The sequence below is a fragment of the Heterocephalus glaber genome, unplaced genomic scaffold (assembly GCF_053883595.1).
Source record: "Heterocephalus glaber isolate CG9 unplaced genomic scaffold, H.glaber_assembly_v1.0 deba00001550, whole genome shotgun sequence".
NCBI classification, from domain to species: Eukaryota; Metazoa; Chordata; class Mammalia; order Rodentia; family Bathyergidae; genus Heterocephalus; species Heterocephalus glaber.
In genome coordinates, this window is record NW_028258343.1 from 11,064,979 (window position 1) to 11,084,032 (window position 19,054).

The window sequence follows — 19,054 nt, forward strand, 5'->3', positions numbered from 1 at the left end:
CTTACATGATAGGCACTTAATATCTATTGCTACTTGTTTTTGTTGTCATCCTTGCCCTTCAGCGGGCAGTACCTCCAGAAGGTGATTAGCACTAATCTCACAAAGCTGGTGAATCAGTTTGTGGAATGCATTTTTCATGCAGATAGAGGATGCTGGCATTTTAACCTCGTAATTGCCTTATTCCTTTTCAAACGTTTTAGCACACAGACTCCAGGAGGAAAATTAAGAGGTCATGAGCAGTTACTTTCTGGTGTCTCCTGAGAGTAGATTGATGCTGCCTTATATTATCTACCTTTTGGGTCACAGAACACATTTTACTTACAAGAGGAATATTTATATTAGCCTGTTCAGACTACTATAACAAAATACCATGAACTGAATGGCTTATATCCAACATAAATTTATTTTTCACAGTTTGGAGGCTGGGACATCTAAGGTCAAGGAGCCAGCAGACTCAGTGTCTGGTGAGGGCCCAGACTCTGGTTCACAGACAAAACCTCACTGTATCCTCATGCGGTGGCATTGGCAAGCAAGCTCTTTGCAGTCTCATGTGGGCACAAATCCCACATGAGGGCTGGAGCTCAAGTGTAGCTTGCTGAGCATGTACAAGGCCCTGGGACCAATCACTAGCAACACACACACACACACATACACACATGCATGCACACGTCAGCACACGCATATATAAAGCCCTGAGTTTGATTCCTAGCATCACATACACACACTCAAATATATAGTTAAGGTCTCAGTTCTTCCCAAAATTCTCTCTAGATTCAACACATTCCCAGTAAATATATATCTGGACAAGCTTTTATTGTAGAAATTGACACATTGATTCTAAAATTCATATATGCATGCAAAAGATCTAGAACAGTCAAAACAGTTTTGAAATAAAGAGCAAAATCAGGGAACAAACACCACCAGAAATGACAATTTATTATCAATCTGTGATTATCAAAAAATCCCAATTAAAAGTGGGAAAAATGGGTACAATATTTGAACAAATGTTTCCCTAAAGATTATCTATGGATATCAAACATGCATGTGATATGATGTCCAACATCATTAGTCATAAGGAAATGCAAATCAAAACATTGAGATGCTACTATATCCCTAGTAAAATGTCTACAATTAAAACAAGATTGAATATATTAAGAGCTGATGGTGAGGATATGGAAGAAAGGGAACATTCATACATTGCTTGGGGAATATAAAATGCTACACCCTTTGGAAAATAGTTTGTGAATTTCTTAAAAAAGTAAACACTTGCCATATAACCCAACCATTCTGCCCATAGGTATCAACCTAAGAAAAAAGAAAGCTTACATACACAGTCTTCTACGTGGTTTCTCATAACCATTCTATTTGTAATACTCAGAAACTGTTAATTGCATTAACATTAGCAGATGAATGCATAAACAAATTGTGGCATGTTGAATATAATGAAAAAGCTATTCAGCAATAAAAATAAATAAATCATGAGTATATGCAACAATGTGGGTGAATCTTAAAATAACTATACTTAAAAAGAAGTCAGACCAAAGTAGGTCCTACTGTTTGATTCCATTCCTACAGAACTCTAGAAGATATAAAATAATCTCCAATAATCTGGTTGGGGGAGGGAAATTAGTAAGGGAAGAAAAGGGAGAAAGAGGTTACAAAGAAGCATGAGGAAATTTTTTTTTTTGGTACCGGGGGTCGAACTCGGGTCCTTGCCTTTGTGAGGCAGGTGGCAGAACCATTGAGCCAAACCCCTGGCCCTAAATTTTTTTAACATAATGAGAATGCTCACTGTCTTGATTGTAGTGGTGGTTCCGTGGTCATATTTATATGTTAAAATGTATTAAATTGATCACTTAAAGTATGTGCTATTAATTATATGCTAATTAAACATCAATAATAAACATTTTAAGAGCTCTCTCCTGCTTCTTTCTTTCTCTACAATTTTTGACACGTGTCCCAGAATGCAGGAAACTCTAATGTTCCAAACACCACAGAACGCTGGATGAAACTGTGAGTGACATCGGGCACATCATCCTGCAGGGCTGTGGCCATTTGCCTCCCATGGTTCTTTATGACTGGGCCAACAGAAATGTTCTTACTTAAGGTTAATCTTGATTTTGTTCTTCTCATTTACCAATGTTGCTGTGAAATTAAAGCACATTAGCAATTAAGTTTAATATTGACAAATGGGCTTGTGATTATCATGGACTTGGTACTCTGGGTGGTATAAAAAATACCACGTGAGCCTCTCCAGAAGAATACCAAGCTACCCTGAGCTTTTGCTCAGGAGGTTTCTGTACATTCATGTGCTTGTGAAAGGTCAGATATACACAAAATAGAGGTCCAACCAATTTTCAATAAGTAAATTCCAACTTTAACTTGAACAGAAAGACTAACAATTTGATCTCACTCATCTGTGATAGTAGTTGCAATTTTCTCTTGAAGATTAGATATAGCATTTTAATTGAAGTGTTTGCACTTTAGAATGTGTTACATGGTTCAAATGGCAAATACATAATTTATTTTTATTTAATATGTAATTTGGCATCATTTAAAGATTTTAGGGATGGGGTTCCCTATTAGGAACCTGTCATAACATTGTTTTAATAGGAAAATCAATATACTTTCAACATTTAACTTAATATGCAAAGTATGATCGAAGAGTTTACTGAATGTTTCATCTTTTAGGTAAAAGACACCTTGCCATTAATCCCCCTCAAAATACTATCCTGTCCTTCAAACACACTTATCTCATCATTCTTGCTACATTCTGAAGCAGTTCTGGAAGTCTTTCTCTGAGTGTCTTTAGTTTTGTGGTCATGGGTGGCTTCTCGATATCCTGAATCAACTGAAAATATTTACCTTTCAAGTCATCTTGACTTTGGGGAAGAGCCAGAACCTCGTATGGTGCCAGATCCAGTGAATAAGGTGGATGAGGACACACGATAATGTTTTTACGAGCCTGCCTTTCCTTCGGATGGCCCTCAGTAGCCACATTCTTCATATTGTAAAGACATGACTTTTAGAAAGGCTTCAGGAAGTGTCAAGAAGAATGGGGTAAGTCTGCTCAAAGCAAAGGGAGTATTTTGAGGATGATTCACGGCAATGTGTTTTTAAATTTAATATTTTAATGTAAATATTCACCACACCTCACCCTTTTAATCAGACCTCATCCTTTTTTTTTTTTTGGTAATGTTCTCTGCTATAAATACAGCATCTACTTGCATTTTGAATTATAGATCATTATTATGTTCAGAACAACATCTATGCAGGCAAATCAGTGGGTAGAAGTATAAATATAAATATAAATATAAATTTTTCCCAAAAAGTAATTCTGAGTGCCTTCAGTTTCAAATAGTGAAAGAAATCTATAATACAAAAAATAAGAAACAAAAAGACAATCACAGTAAAAGTTGCAGACTAAGGAGAAACAGGACTCCAGGTAGAATGAGAACATGATTGTGGGAATTAGCAGAATATCTTTTAACTGATGTTTTTTATTCCAAGCGAAGGTAAAAGGTTATGGAGCTTTTGGAAAGAATAGCAGTTTGTGCTGGAATGGCAAGAAGAGGAGGAAACACTTTTGGTTCTTAAATCAAATTCTTTCTGTTCTTTCAGAGTGGTAAAAATGAGTAGATTGTACAGGTACATTGACAATGTCTAAAGTAGGTTTTGTTTAGTGAATGTTAATCTCTAAATAATACTTATCTTTTTGTAACCTAAATTTAAATTGTACATCAATATAACCACCTAGACTGCTAAATTTATTTCTGAAACAGGCAATTATAATTAGCGAATTAAAAGTAAATTTTCCAGTGGAGAGAAGCTGAAAGCTTTCTTTTTCAGATCAAGAACAAGCAATGATGCCCACTCTAGTAATCAACATGATACTAGAAATCCTACCCAGAGATAACGTAAGAAGAAGTAAAAGTCATCCAAACCACAAAGGAAGAAGTAAATCCATCTCGGTTTGCATATCACATAATCATATGTAGAGACAATCCTAAACATTTCACATATACACAATATATGTGTGCATATACATGTATATATTACAACTAAATCTGAACCAAAATATGTGGGATACAAAGTCAATATACAAAATTCAATAGCATTTCTATACACTAACAACAATCTACTAAAGAGTAAATTAAGAAAATTTCATTTATAATAGCTTCAAAAACATAAAGTACTAACAAACTCAAACAGCTGAAAGGTGTATACATTGGGAAGTATAAAAAACTGATGAAAGAAATTTAAAAAATGATGCAAATAAATGGAAAGACATTTCATGTTCACAAATTGAAGAATTAATGTTAAAATATCCATATATCCCAGAACAGCTTAGAAAGTCAGTGCAATCACTATCAAACCCTGAAGACATCTTTACAGAAACAGAGAAAAACTATGATAAAATTCATTTGAAGTTACAGAAGACTTCCAATAGTCAAAGCAATTATGAGCAAGAAGAACAATGGATGAGGCCAGGGATTTAGTTCAGTGGCACTGCACCTGCCTCGCAAGCACAGGGTCCTGGGTTTGATCCCTGGTACCAAAAAACGCCCCCAAAACCAAAAAACAATGGATGTATCTTGAGATCATGATATTAAATGAAATATATCAGACATGTGAACTTAAATATCACATGGTTTGCCTTATATGAAAAAGCCATAAATAAATAACAAAATAAAAGATAAATAATAGGAAGTGGAAGATCATTCTCAAATGGGAAGGGGAACAAGAGATAGAGGGGGGAGGGAGAAATGGGAAAGGGGATGGGGAAAAAAGAATTAAAGAGAAAAAATTGGAAATAGAACTTTCACAAATGGAAAAAAGACCGAGCTAAAAGGAACAGGGAAGGGTGGGAGGGGCAGAAGACAAAAACAAGTTAAATTGTGTTATGTTCATGTACCAGCTCCTCATGATGAATGTAGTCATTATGTACTGAAAACATAAACTAATAAAAAAACAATGCTGGAGGTATCATATTGCCTGACTTCAAAACTTATTACAAAGTTACAATAATCAGAACAGTGTGGTATTGGCATAAAGACAGACATACAGATCAATGGAATAAAATAGCCTAGAAATAAACTTACATATATATCCACCGACCTTCAAGAAGGATGTCAAAAATGAGGAAAAAATACTCTCTTCAATAAATGGTGTGAGGAAATTAAAAATCTACATGCAAAAGAATGGAATTGGAATCCTATCTCATCCTTTATGCAAAAATCAACCAAAATGAATTAAAGATTTAAATATAAGCCCTGACTATAAAACTATAAGAAGAAATTATAGAGGAAAATCCCCATCATATTGATCTGGGCAGTGATTCTTGGCTATGACACCAAAAGCACAGGCAAAACAACACAAAAGGTAAGTGGAATTTTATACAATTTAAAGCCTTCTAAATAGCAAAGGAAGCAAAATGAGAAGGCAACCTATGGAATGGGAAAAAATATGTATATGCCATATATCTGATAAGGGACTGTGTTCTTTTTTTTTTTTTTTTTTTTCAGTGCTGAGACAAAACACCTGACACCCAAAATTAAAAGGGAAAGGGCTCATTTAGCTCACAGTGTGTAGAGGTGTTAGTCTGTAATTGGCTGGCTTTAAGGCAGAGTGACATATGGCCACCCCTAAGGCAGGGGGCAACAGTTTATGGCCACAAAAGACAGCAGAAGTAACAAGGGACCTTAACAGCATCTTCCTGTTCCTTTTATCTTATCTAGACTACTTAGAGCAGGTAGCACTGTCCTCAATCCTAGTGCCCTTGATCCTAGCATTGCACCATGAATCAATTCCAGTGTCACACACCCTAGATCCAGCCACCTCTAGAAAAGTCCCACCTCATCTGCATGAGGTTTTGGGAGGATATCTAAACACAAGCCATGACATTCTGTCCCTTGCCCCTCAAAGGCTCACGTACATCCCTTTATGTAAAAGACATTTAGTCTATCTCTAAGAGCCAAAAGTCTTACCAGTTTTAGGGTTGCTGAAAAGTCTAAATCTCAAGTCGCCTCTGAGATTTAAGGCAAACTTAGCTGTAAGCCCTTGTGTAAAGGAAAAGATAGTTAAATACTTTTAACATTTAATGGCACAGATAGATATTTCTATTTTAAAAGTTATAAACAGGAGGATATAAAGGAATAGGAGCACAGCAAGACCAAAATCTGGTAGGACAAAAATTAAATCTCACAGTTTTACTTTTAGCATCTCTGGCAATGTTCAGCAAGTTGTGAACTTTAAAGGGTTTGGGTGGCTCTGACCTTATGGCACTTCCAGTGATGGTAGCTTGCATGGCTTTTCTCTTTTTCTCTCTGCTGGCTCTGCTCGCTCTTTGCTTTCTTTTTAGATGGTCCATGTTTCTGACTTCTTAAAACTTGGAGTCTCTACTGTACCTTTGGTTTTATGCTGAGCTTCACATACTACCTTCTCAGGGGCACACTGTCTGGCCTCTCAGGCCTTGTTTTGAAATCTGGAGGGAAGCCTTTTTGTTTTTACAACTTTTGTATTTTCCAAGTGCCTAAAACCAGCACTATGTGAATGACACCAAGGTCTGTTGGCAGCTGGAGCAGTAGCCAGGCTTTTTTCTCTCTTAGCTGCAGGGGTCTAGTGCCTATGCATTAAAATTTGAGGAACAACTTTTTAGGCCACCACCATTCTAGAACATGGTGCCCCAGGGGTTCTCTTTTTAAAGGAAAGTCATTTAGTTTTGCAAGTTTCAGGCTGTAAAGGGTGGAGTTTTGTTTTTTGGGATGCCTTCTGTTGTGGTTTGGGTCTACATGTCCCTCCAAAGCCTCATGTGGTCAGTCATAGTTGGTTTTTTTGAAAGTGGCTGGATCTGGAGTGTATGACACTGGAATTGATTTATGGTACAATGCTAGGGTCAAGGGCACTAGGATTAAGGACATGAGTGCTACCTGGCCTAAGTAGCCTGGTAATATAAAAGGGGCAGAAAGATGCTGACCTTAGTCCCTTGTTCTCGCTACCTTGTAGGCACCATGAACTGTTTCTGGTCTGCAACACTCCTCTGCCATGTGCCACTCTGCCTTGGAGTCAGCTGATCATGGACTGAAACCTCTATAAACTGTGAGCTAAATAAACTCTTTTCCCTTTAACTTTGGGTGTCAGGTATTTTATCTTAGCAATGAGAGAAAAGTAACTAAAACACCTTCAGGCTATCTTTTTTATTAATTTATTTTTTTTAGAAACTAAGGTCTCTTTTGTGTTATCTTTGTAGGCCACAACTTTATTGGAGCTTATTTTTCCCCAAACTTAAAATGTTTTAAATTATTTTTCTGGGTTCTTCATTCTTGATTTTTAACATAAATCTGGCTAAAAGCCCTCAACAATAGCCATGCCACTTCCTCAACATTAGACTGTTTTGAAATTTTTTTTTCTGCCAGATTAATTAGTCTTTTCAGGCAGTTTTTGGACACAAGCAAAATCCAGACAAATTTTTGCCAAGGCATGACACACATTTTCTGGAGTGTAGCAGCCAATATAGTTGTCTGTTTTTTTTTTTAAGCAGAAACTTCTTGAACCTGGTCTTTACTGGCTTTCTGGTCTTCTGAGTTCTGACCAGAATCTCTCATACAATATAGCCTAGGGGATTCCAGCTCTACTTTTTTAGCCAGCATCTCTGAACATTTTTTAACTCTTCCCCTTCTCACAAGGCAGTTTCAAAGGCTCTTGAGCCACATGGCCACGTAATGTCACAGCAACTACCCCACTCTATGTACCAAATTCTGCATTATTTATTTATTTATTTATTCTTTTCATTGTTGAGACAAAATATATGACACCAAAAGTTAAAAGGGAAAAGGTTTATTTAGCTCACAGTTTGTAGAAATTTTAGTCTATAATCAGCTGGATCTAAAGCAGGTGGCACATGGCAGGGGGCAACAGTTTATGGCAGCAGAAGACAGCAGAAATAACAAGGGACCTTAACAGTGTCTTCCTGCCCCTTTTATCTTATCTAGACTACTTAGGGTGGGTAGCACTTACACCCTTAATCCTAGTGCCCTTGAGCCTAGTATTGTACCATGAATCAATTTTAGTTTCACACACTCTAGATCTAGCCATCTCCAAAAAAGCCTTACCTCATTTGTATCAATCTTTGGGAAAACATCTAAGCACCAGTCATAACAGGGCTAACAGCCAAAATAAATAAGGTATACCTAAAACTAAATAGCAAAAGCAAAACAATTAACCTGATTTTAAAATAGGCATGAATAGACATTTCTCCAAAAATGACATAAAAATCCCAGGAGATACATGTAAAAGTACATGACATTCCTGATCATTAGGGAAATACAAATCAAAATGACAAGAAGTATCAGCTCATACCTATTAGAATACTATCATAAAAATACAAAGGGCAAATGTTGGTGAGGATGTGAAGGAAAGGAATCTTGTACCCTGTCGGTGGGAATATAAATTGGTATAGTCATCCTGGAAAACATATGAAGTTCCCTCAAAAATTAAAAATAGAATTACCATTTGGTTCAGCAATCCCACCTTTGAGTATATATTCAAAAGAAATGAAATCAGTATCTTGAGAAAATATCTGCACTCCCATGCTTATTGCATCACTTCTCATAATATGAAAAGTACGAAAACCTTCTAAGTACCTACCAATGGATGAATGGATAAAGGAAATATGGTGCATTTATGTATGTATACAGAATACACACAATGGAATATTATTCAGCCGTAAAAAGAAGGAATTCTTGTTATTTGTGATGACAAGGATGAACCTGGAAGCCACTATCCTAAGTGAAATAAGCCAGACATAGAAAGAAAAATAGTCATTTATATGTAAACTCTAACATATTTGAGCTAAGACATGCAGAATGAGTAGTGGTTGGCAGGGACTGGATGGAGGTGTAAATATTGATAAAAGGGTATAAAATTTCACTTCTATAGGTCAATAAGTTTTGGATATCTACTGTACAACACAGGGCCTATAATTAATAGTACTCTATTCTACATTTTAAATTTTTGCCAAGAAGACAGAACTTATGTTGTGATCTTACCACAAGCAAAAAGTGAAAGCAAAAGCAAATAAGGACAAAAGGAAACCTTTGTGGTGATAGACAAGTTTATGATATTGTGATGATGGTTTTGTGGGTAAATACTTTTTCATGAACACTTTGAGTTCAAAAGTGTGCTTGGTGGCAGATTATGTCTTGTCTTTGCATTCATGGCATCTTGCACAGTGGTTGCCAGTCACGTAGTGGGTGTTATACAGTGGCTTTTCTCTTCGGGCAACACTTCTATGTTCTGAATATATGAGGTGCTATGCCCCTCTATGAAACAAGTTTTTCATATGAAGTGAGTTTATCTGGATAAGACTAATGAAGAAGTACAGAATATTTTTGCCTTCATTTTTCTACGTCTCTATGAAATCATTTCTGTGTCTTAGGAAACCAGAGGGTTCTTTTTCCTGATTTTAGCACTAGGTAGTCAGCACTCAGTATTAATCTCTGTAGTCCCAGTATTAAATGAATTACTGAATAAGAACAAACTCTGTGTAATGTTCCATTTCATTGGACAGGAGTTTGAATCTGAGGACATCAGATATTGAACAACAATTATGTATGAGACCCTGTCAGTGCTGGGGACAAAGTAAATATGAGGATCTCCATGCAACCCGAAGGAGGCAGATATGTGAATAGATCATTGTAACATCACACTGTGAGAGCTGTAACCAAAGTATGAATGAAGATCTACAGAAACATAGGCAAAGGAGACTGGTTTACTTGCATTGAGACTTTAAGACAAATGAATGTCTGTAATATGATTAAAGATTTGCTTCTTTATGCTCATTTCCATATGTGAGCCCTTTAGTCTTTCATTTTGCTGACAAATTAGATCACTTTCTGTCCACTCTTTGTTGTTTGACTCTAAGGGCTAACATCTATAATCTCATCTCCTCATTTCTTTTCTCTTTATTTGATTTAGACCTTCATCTGGGGCCTTCACATTTTTTCCCTATAGACATTTATTATTAGATAAATTGGTTTAAAAAAAACTTGTGCCAAATATCTTTAAACTGAAAAAAGATCTTGAAAAAAGTTGAAGACTTTTAAAGCAACAAAAATAAAACAAACCACAATAAAGCCTCTTGTAAAGAAGCTGTGCTGAGGATTGGTTTCATTTTTTAAAAAATTAAAGTCACTTGGGTAATGAACAAGATATAACTTATGAGCAAGGCTTGAAAGGGTTTGGAGAATAAAGGCAAGTTTTTTTTTTTAAAACGATACTACATTCTTTCCAAGCAAAAAGCCCAAGGGGATCAAGGCTTGATGATGCCCTAGATTTCTGAGACAGTCTACACTGAAACAATTATATGTTTCTTTTGAGTTGCCACATTTTTAGGTCATTAGCGGTAGGCAAACTTGTTATGCCTCTACCTTTTACTGTTATTAATGTCATTTATTTATCCCAGTAAGTCCAAACCATGGAATAAACTGTAAAACATACACATGCACACACTGAGAGACTGTAGTTCCTTATTTATTTTTAGTATGGAACATTTAGGATAATAAGCTATCGAGATTTTGTAAACTGCTATAATCTAGTTATTGTGGCTTGACAACTTTCTTCCCCATAGTTGTGACAATTTTAGGCTCCCATCTTAAAACCCCATTGAGTTCATATACTGGCACTGTTGTGGACTAAAGCGTGCCCTCACAAAGTTCATATACTGAAGTCCTAACCCCCAAGGTGATGGTATTTGGAGATAATCAGGTTTGGAAAAGGTCCTGAAGGTAGAGTCTTATGGAAGGATTAGTGACCTTAAATGAAGCGATGGGAGAGTTTTTACTTTCTCCCACCCACATGAGACATAGAGAAAGGGGAAAAGGTAAGTCTACAAATGAGCCAGGAAAAGAGCACTCACCTGAACCCAACCATGCTGCCACTCTGGTCTTAGACTTGCAGCCTGCAGAAGTGTAAGAAAAGAAATTCCGGTTATGGATGTTATTTGGCCTGTGGTACTTTTTTGGCGCAGGATAAGCAGGATAGGTACCTTTGACCCCACTTTAAGTGATTCCTTCAGGAATTTAGAAGCAAATGGTCACTTTTCATCTTGATTCCAGCTCCTGTTCCAAATGCATCGAGGAGCCAGGTACATCTAAGCGTTTTCAACCTGGCTTCCTTTCAGGAGTTGGGCCTCACTATGGGGAGGGGCCTGGCAGTGGCCCCCAAGGTGGGCTCTGCTGCATCTTGGTTTATGGGTGGCCTCTGCAAGCACTTCAAGGCAAAGCAGGACTCACTGTGAATAGAAGGCAGCCTCAGCCAGGTTATCTTTTATGTTGGCATTTTCTTTGTAAATTTTTAATTTAGGTAATTCTCTTGACAAAGAGAACTTTCTCAGAAGCTGTGACATTGAATGTAGTGAAGTGGGACAAACTCTGAATGCAAGGCCTGTTTGGAAACCTATGTGTTGTCTCTATATTGTAGGCAGCTAAGTTAGAAAATAAAATTAATATAGTCAGAAAAGGAATGGGCTCTCAGGGAAGTCAGTGAAAGGTGGAGACATCAGAATTGTGGCTGGAGGCCATCTGGAGAAGGCACAATGGCTAGACTTGCATACTCGCTAAGGGATAAATGGATATTTGAGATTATACTGTAATTGGTACCACTTAGTCCATTAAGTCCAGATACACACCAGACACCTGAGTGGGTGAGCAGAACAACAGGGCCCGTCCCTTCCCCAAAACATTCCAGTTTTAGAATTTATAGATAACCCTTGGTTATTGATGTCATCCATATGCCCCTGCTATGTGCCCTGCTTCCCTACTGGATCAATTATTAGCTAAGTGATTATACTTGTAATCTTAATGGTTGATTATAGCTTGGCCTACTTTGTACCCACCTCGTGATTTTGCCCTATAAAACATTCTGAGAGAAAGGACCTTGGTGGTAGCCCCCTTCCAGGACCCCTCCTGTCTCTCAGGAGCCATTCCTATTTCCCAGTAAACCTTTCCTACTCTTGATCTCCTTTGTCCTTTGGAATTCATTCTTCGATTTCAGGGGACACAAACTCAGCACATCTGATACTAGTGGGTTGGAAGTTACATTTCTCCCACATCATCTATACCTTTCCCCGTTACTGGATTCTCTGGGAACTATTTTAAAGCTCTGTTTTACTTGATTGTGTAGAACAAATTCTATATCCTCCCCATCCCTTCTACCATAGGGAGAAAAACCAATTTTGCCTCCGTTTGGTATTAATTTTGACATTTCTTTATAGCATATAAATATGCTGCTTGACTTCTTTTTTTGAAGTATTATGACGTCTCTCTGGTTCTCTTACTGAATGAGTTATACAAAAATCTTTAGTGTATGTTTATTTTTATATCTGTCTAAAAGTTACAAGTTTTACTTCTTTCTAAAAATTATCTTTTGAGCCAGGGATTTAGCTCAGTGGCACTATGCCTGCCTGACAAGTGCAAGGTCCTGAGTTCCATCCCTGGTACCCGCCCGCCCCCCAAAATATCCCACAAAAAACCCCAAAACCAAAAAATTATCTCTTAACACTCAATTGTCTCATTTGGAAAGAGGGATAATCGTAACTTTCCCCCTTTCTTCCTTCCCAAAATTTTGAGATTGAGTTATAATTACCTGGTTTGATTCTTAAGGACTGCAAATGAATCTTATTTACTTTTATATGCCTCTTTCATTGAAAGGAGAATCTGCATATCAAAGTGTTTTGTATCATAAAAATGCTATACTAACAGAGCAATTGTTATTACTGTCAGATGTTATTGGCAGCATGGGAACCAGCAACCTCTGACCTCATTTTGAAAGTGGCCAGAGGGTTCATCTCAGGTAGCATTCAATGAGCCAAAGGCGCAGAAGTCACAAGCTGAGCAAATGGGGACGTGGACACTTGGCAGTAGTTTCTGATTCCAGTGAGGAGGTATCTTGTGGTAGGGAAAGGTTAAAGGAGACTCTAAAAGTTGCCTCTTCCTTTCTGGGTTCTTTGCCACCAGGGATTCAGGGGTCAAAAGTGCTTTTTCCACATAAACATTAGCTTGTCTAACACAGAATTACTCATCACTTGCCCTGGCCTTTGTCTATGCTAAAGTGGGAGGGTAGAGAGGGGGTAGAGAGTAGAATTTCTGGTATGTAAAATCTTACAGGGAATATAAAGATTCGTCAAAGGGCTTCCAGACTGCCAACCCTGATTGGCTGAGTCTGAATTCTATGTTTTGTGTTCAAAATACTTCAATTCCAAAATATAAAAACTAAACTCTAAAATAGGGCACTGATGCTCACAATGTAGGTCAGTATGGAAATATTGTGACGGTTTTTCACTGTGTTCTTATGGTTAGTCTTTTTCACTCGTCAGCTCTCCCCATCCATGCTCAAAATAAATAGGTTCATGCCACAGCTTGTTCATGACATGTCACTAACTGAAGGTTTACAGGATGACAACTTGCATTCACCAAGTATTCGAGCTCACCATTCCATTACACAGTAGTAGGATGAATAATGGCCCCAAAGATATCAGATCTGTGCTAGTGAGCTCTCCATTACAATAACAAATACCTGAGATAAACTGACACATAGGGAGGAAAGGTTTATTTTGGCTCACTGTTTTGGAGGTGTTAGACCAGGATGGGTTGACCCCTTGCTTTTGGGTCTGCAGCAAGGCAGTATAGCACGGTGGCAGAATGGTGGACCAAACTATTCACTTCATAGCACCAGAAGGCAAAAAAATAGTGAGCAAGGGGCTGGAATACATTATCCCCTTCAGTGACCGAAGGCCCCTCCATCTTTTAAATGTTACACTACCTCCCAATAGCACCAAGCTCAAGACCAAGCAAGGAACCTGTGTTACCTTATGTAGAAAAAGGAACTTTATAAAAGCCTACATTGTAGTGAGGTGAGGCAGATGGCAAACAACTTTATGTCCAAAATTAAATAGAGTATGTGCAAGTTAAGTTTTAAAGTGCCTTCATCCACAGCCAACAGACCACAACCCTGAGTTATCACCAGACTTCTGACCCTTAACAATTTTGGCAAGTATAAATAAATTATGATTGTTTTTTAAAGTCACTAAATTTGGGGGTGGTTTCTTTTTCAGCCCTAGGTAACTATTATGTTGTTCGTAATAGTTCAATGCAAATATATTCTTCGTACCTATTGTGTAATAGTCGTTTTCAGTTTGTTGCACAATTATATTAAATGTTGCGATACAACTACAACACAGAGATTGTCCTCTAGGCAGTACTTGAAAGTAATTATTGATAATGTATTGACATTCTTATGAGTGTTATGTTCAGTGAGGTACGGAGATTATCAAATAAATGATCAGGCTCTTTCAAAGGTAAGCAGGTAAGATGTTACTGGCCACTAAACATTTTCTTTCACCTTGGTTACCTTGTAACTTTCTCGTTAGATTTGAAATCTAGGGATGATAAAATTAAGTTGCTTCAGGGTTGAACTGACTTAGACAAAGAGCTTTAAATGGGAAGATGTTTTGGTAAGGTGTGTATTTTACGCAAAATACCTGAACAGGAATCAGGGAAAGATGTACTGTAGGAAGTTCTCCCATTCCTGCTACTAGGAGAGACTGAGTGCCTTGTCCGTACTTCCTAGCAGTACAACAGCAAACAGTGGGAGGGGATGTCAGCTTTAGTGTCTTGAGAGTCCTTGTATGAGGAGGAAGATTGGCACTTAGGGTTTATTTCTGGGATGAGAACACCCTGCCTTGCCGTTGCACATTTTGTTAGTCATTACTTGAGTTAGAAAGCGATTTGATTCTTTACCAGTACTGGAAAACGTTCCATATTAAGGTACTAGCTAAGAATATAAAAAGTATTACAGAAAGTTTGAAAGATAATAACCAGCTAGTTGTCATGTCTAGGAACTTCATGTATGCATTATTTGGTCTTTTCAGTTCTGTGGCAAGTAATTCAGTGCAGTGTCAATTATAGCCAGCAGTCCCAGAAGTGACATTTCACTTGTGGCTGCCAGATATCAATAAAACTTACAGACCCAGAGTACAATGTTCTCTCTCAATAATATACCCCTTATATTTGGAGGACCATCTGTTTCATTTTCATGTCTAATAGACTCTGCCACAGCATGTGCACGCCTAGTGACTTTTTAAAAATAAAGCACTGTTACCTTTAAAAATTCAAGAATACCTTGTAAAGGTATAATTTACACATCATGAAATCCAGCCAGTTAGTGTATATGTCAGTGGTTTTTTTGTATACTCACTGAGTTTCAATTATTGCTACAATGTAAATTTAGGACATTTTCGTCTCCCCATATCCATTAGTGGTTACTCTAGCTCCTTTCCCAGAAGTAGGCGACCAGTAATGTAGCTCCTCTCGGTGTAGATCGGTTTATTCTAATCATTTCATACATGGTAGCATACAGCGCTGTATGACTAGTCTAATAACTTACCACGTTGTAAAGACTCACCCATGTTGCAGCATGTATTAATACTTCATTTCTTTTCACGTTCAAGTAATCCATTGGCAATACATACATTTTATTATATATTTACCATCATTTACTACATTTATTATACATTACACATTTATCATTTGACAGAGATTTGGATGGTGTTTGCTTTTACCTACTATAAACAATGCTGTTCTAAACATTTATGTACAGTTTTTTATGTAGACATATATTTTCATTTGAGTATTGTTATGGGCTTGTGTTCTCCCTAACTACCAACTCATGGGTTGAATTCCTGCCTCTAGTATCTCAGAATGTATTTTTTTCCATGCAACCATCACTCTATCCACGTAGAAACCCTTGTTTCCATTCCCTTGTTTTTGGGTATGTTTTCTTAGAAACATTACAATTCTACTTAAAAGATGCACTGTAAATAGTAAACATTTGCCAAGTAAAAATCCTGCAGTTTAAGTAACTTGCCTTGCCCATTTGGGGATTTTCCCCAGGGTGATTGTCAGTTGGGATTTGTTCACAGAAACAAAATCAGTTGCAGGTACATACTAATTTATTAAGATAACTGATCTACATAGTTGTGGAGGCCAACGAGGGAAGTCTGAAATCTGGAGGGCAAGCCACCAGGAAGGGCGGGCTAGAACTCAGGCATGAGCTGAAGTTCCTATTCATGGGTAGCATCTCTTCTTTTTCCAGGAAGTTTCATATCTGTTCCTAACAGCCTTCAACTGATTGGATTATGATCATCTAGGATTAGCTTCTTAAATAGGCTGCTTATGGATTTTACTTTCATTTGGAAAATTCTCAGCAGTACACAGGTGAGTGACTGAATAACTGGAATCATAACCTGGCTAACGGGACCCAGAAAACTAATTATTGGAGGTGACAGTTATTTTTGCGATCACAGAATATCACTATTTTACATTCACATGGATGATACAAAAGATGTTATATGTAATCTCAACCTTTTCATTTTTCCTCCTCCAAAATGAAACTTTCTGTTACAAAAGTCCACCAAACTTGCCTATATTGTTGCTGCTGTGTGGGTAGTTTTCTTTTTATAATAAGCTGTTGGTTCTGATCAATAAAAGTGTTCATATAGCAACTTCTTACAAGTTTGGCTAGAAGAATTTATGCTGATCTCTTGCTTTTGTTGAATAGAAAATGATTTAAAAAGAAGTTGTCACAGTGTTTCTCAACTTTTGAGGCCAAGAAATTCTCTATGTCTTAAAATTATGGAATGTTCTAGTTTTTGGTTTGTATTGGTTATATCTACAACTATTTTCCATGAGATATTAAAATAGCTCATTAAGATACTAAACCTATTACATATTAACATATAATAGCAATGTTTTAAAAACATGATTTTTCCCCAAAATACAACAACGAAAAACAACTCAAGAGAAAACAGCATTGTTCTATGATTTTGCAGATCTCTTTAATGTTCTCTAACAGAAGGCAACCAGATTCTTGTATTATCTGCTTCTTCAATAAATGTGTTAAGTATGTTGGTTTCACTGATATCTGTGAAGAAAAATCTTAGGGTTTTTTGGACTCCTTAAAGTTCTGGGGACCTCCAGGCACCACACTTGAAAAGTGCGGCATCCCTGTAAGAACATGACCAACGATATACTCTCTAGGGAGTTGCCAGTATCCACAGAATTTTTGCATTTACTCTTTGAAATGCACCTGTACACTGTTTCCTCCCATATGCACTGATTCCAGGTTAGCAATCTGTGGCCAGTGATCTGATAAGGGTCCTTCTTATGTAATGGCAATAAATGATTTTTCTGATAACAAGACACAGACTTTCGAAACCAAAGAGGAAAAGAAAATTGGAAGGAAGGAATACAGGAAGAAAGGATAGAAAAAAGAATTGGAAGGTGTTTTACTCAGTAAAGAGATCATTACACAGATTATGAAGACTACTTAAATTCTATTTTTATTTTGCTGGAACAGACTGAAATATGAAGGATTTGTTTTCAATGTAACAAATCATTTTCAACAAACAAAATCAGTCTTGTGTCACTAATAGTAAACAACAGACTAGGACCTAAGGGACGCAGTGGAACCTCTGCTCTTCAGAGTTCTAAATGTCCCCGAATGGCTGTCTGAGGGCGTGGGGAGGCTAGAGCTGACACTTTTGGTTCCTGGGAGTTCTTGTGCTATTTTCTGTATGTGATAACTATCTGTTCTATAACCCCGAGGCAGCCACAAATACTTATTGTGAGACTTGAATTCCCTTTAGGGTTAACAATTACACAGCTTTCCTCTAACAGAAAGACTGCAAGTGGCTCACAGTCAGCCCTCACATGTGACGCACATTCACACTGGGTTCACAGTAGAGGTACACTACATTCTTACAAACAGAACATTTTATAAAAGAAAATCCACTTACTCTGAAGATAAATTATTGAAGGTTAGATTTCCCTTATCAGAGGGGGGAAGCTCAAAATGCATTGCTTGCCCTGTACTGTTGGAATGACACTTCATTTTATATTGGAAGACCAGTTAAGAAGTATAAAATGGCGTATTATTGTGGGAATTTGGCTAAATTCTAGAAAAATGAAAGACACTTTTATTCAATTTCAGTTGGACTTTGGTCATTTATAAAGTACAGGTGATTTCTGTATTTTCAAAGATTGTCATCTACCTTAATAAACACACAGATCTCAAGCAAACTAAATATGGTCGAGGCTAGTAAACGAGAGCACAAAATTTAGAGACATTGTTTCTTCCTCTGGTCTCTTGAAAAGGTCTTGAGTTGATGAATTATGCATTACTAAATTCAATTCCTAAATATTTCAGTAAATAGTTTTGTTATCAACTACTACTATTTATAAAATATTAGTAGTTACATGTTGAATTATCATGTTAAAATTCTTAGTTTGTCGTTGTTAATGACATGAAAGGGACCAGCTTCTCTCTCCCCCACACTAAAGACTGACTCCTGGGCTTCCTGAATATATACACAACCATGGGGAAGGCCTAGAACTACACACATGGCTTGTGATGCCAAAATCATATATAAAGAGGAAAGCTGAAGTGGTAACAAAGATAGTAAAGCCATCTGGGCTTGACCCAAAAGACTATGGAATTAGGTAATATGCAGCTTGCCAGGTATATAAATAAATCTTTGCAGTTCTAGCAAATGCATCTGGAGTTATTTAATAGAGAACAATTCCCCAGATCCAAACATTTCAGCCCTAAGCACTTGGGGCTATTCTAAGGCTCAGGTATCTTATTTTATTTTATTTTTGTTTTGGTGCCGGGGATCAAACTTGGGACCTTGTGCTTGCTAGGCAGGCGGCGGAACCACTAAGCTAAATCCCTGGCCTGGGTATCTTATTTTTTCTGAGTGGTTCATCTGTATAGCATCCATTTAAGAACAACTATAAATACAGTGATATTTCAGAGAATATACAGTGATGGAGAAAGGGAACTAAAAAATCCTTTGTAGCCAAGAAGATGTGGGGATTAGATCTGTATTTGTTTTGAACAACTAGAAAAACTCATCGTAACTGTTCTGAAGAAATAACAAATGTGTATGAAATACATTTGCCAACAAAACGTGGAAATCAGTACAAAGATTTCTCAAAAA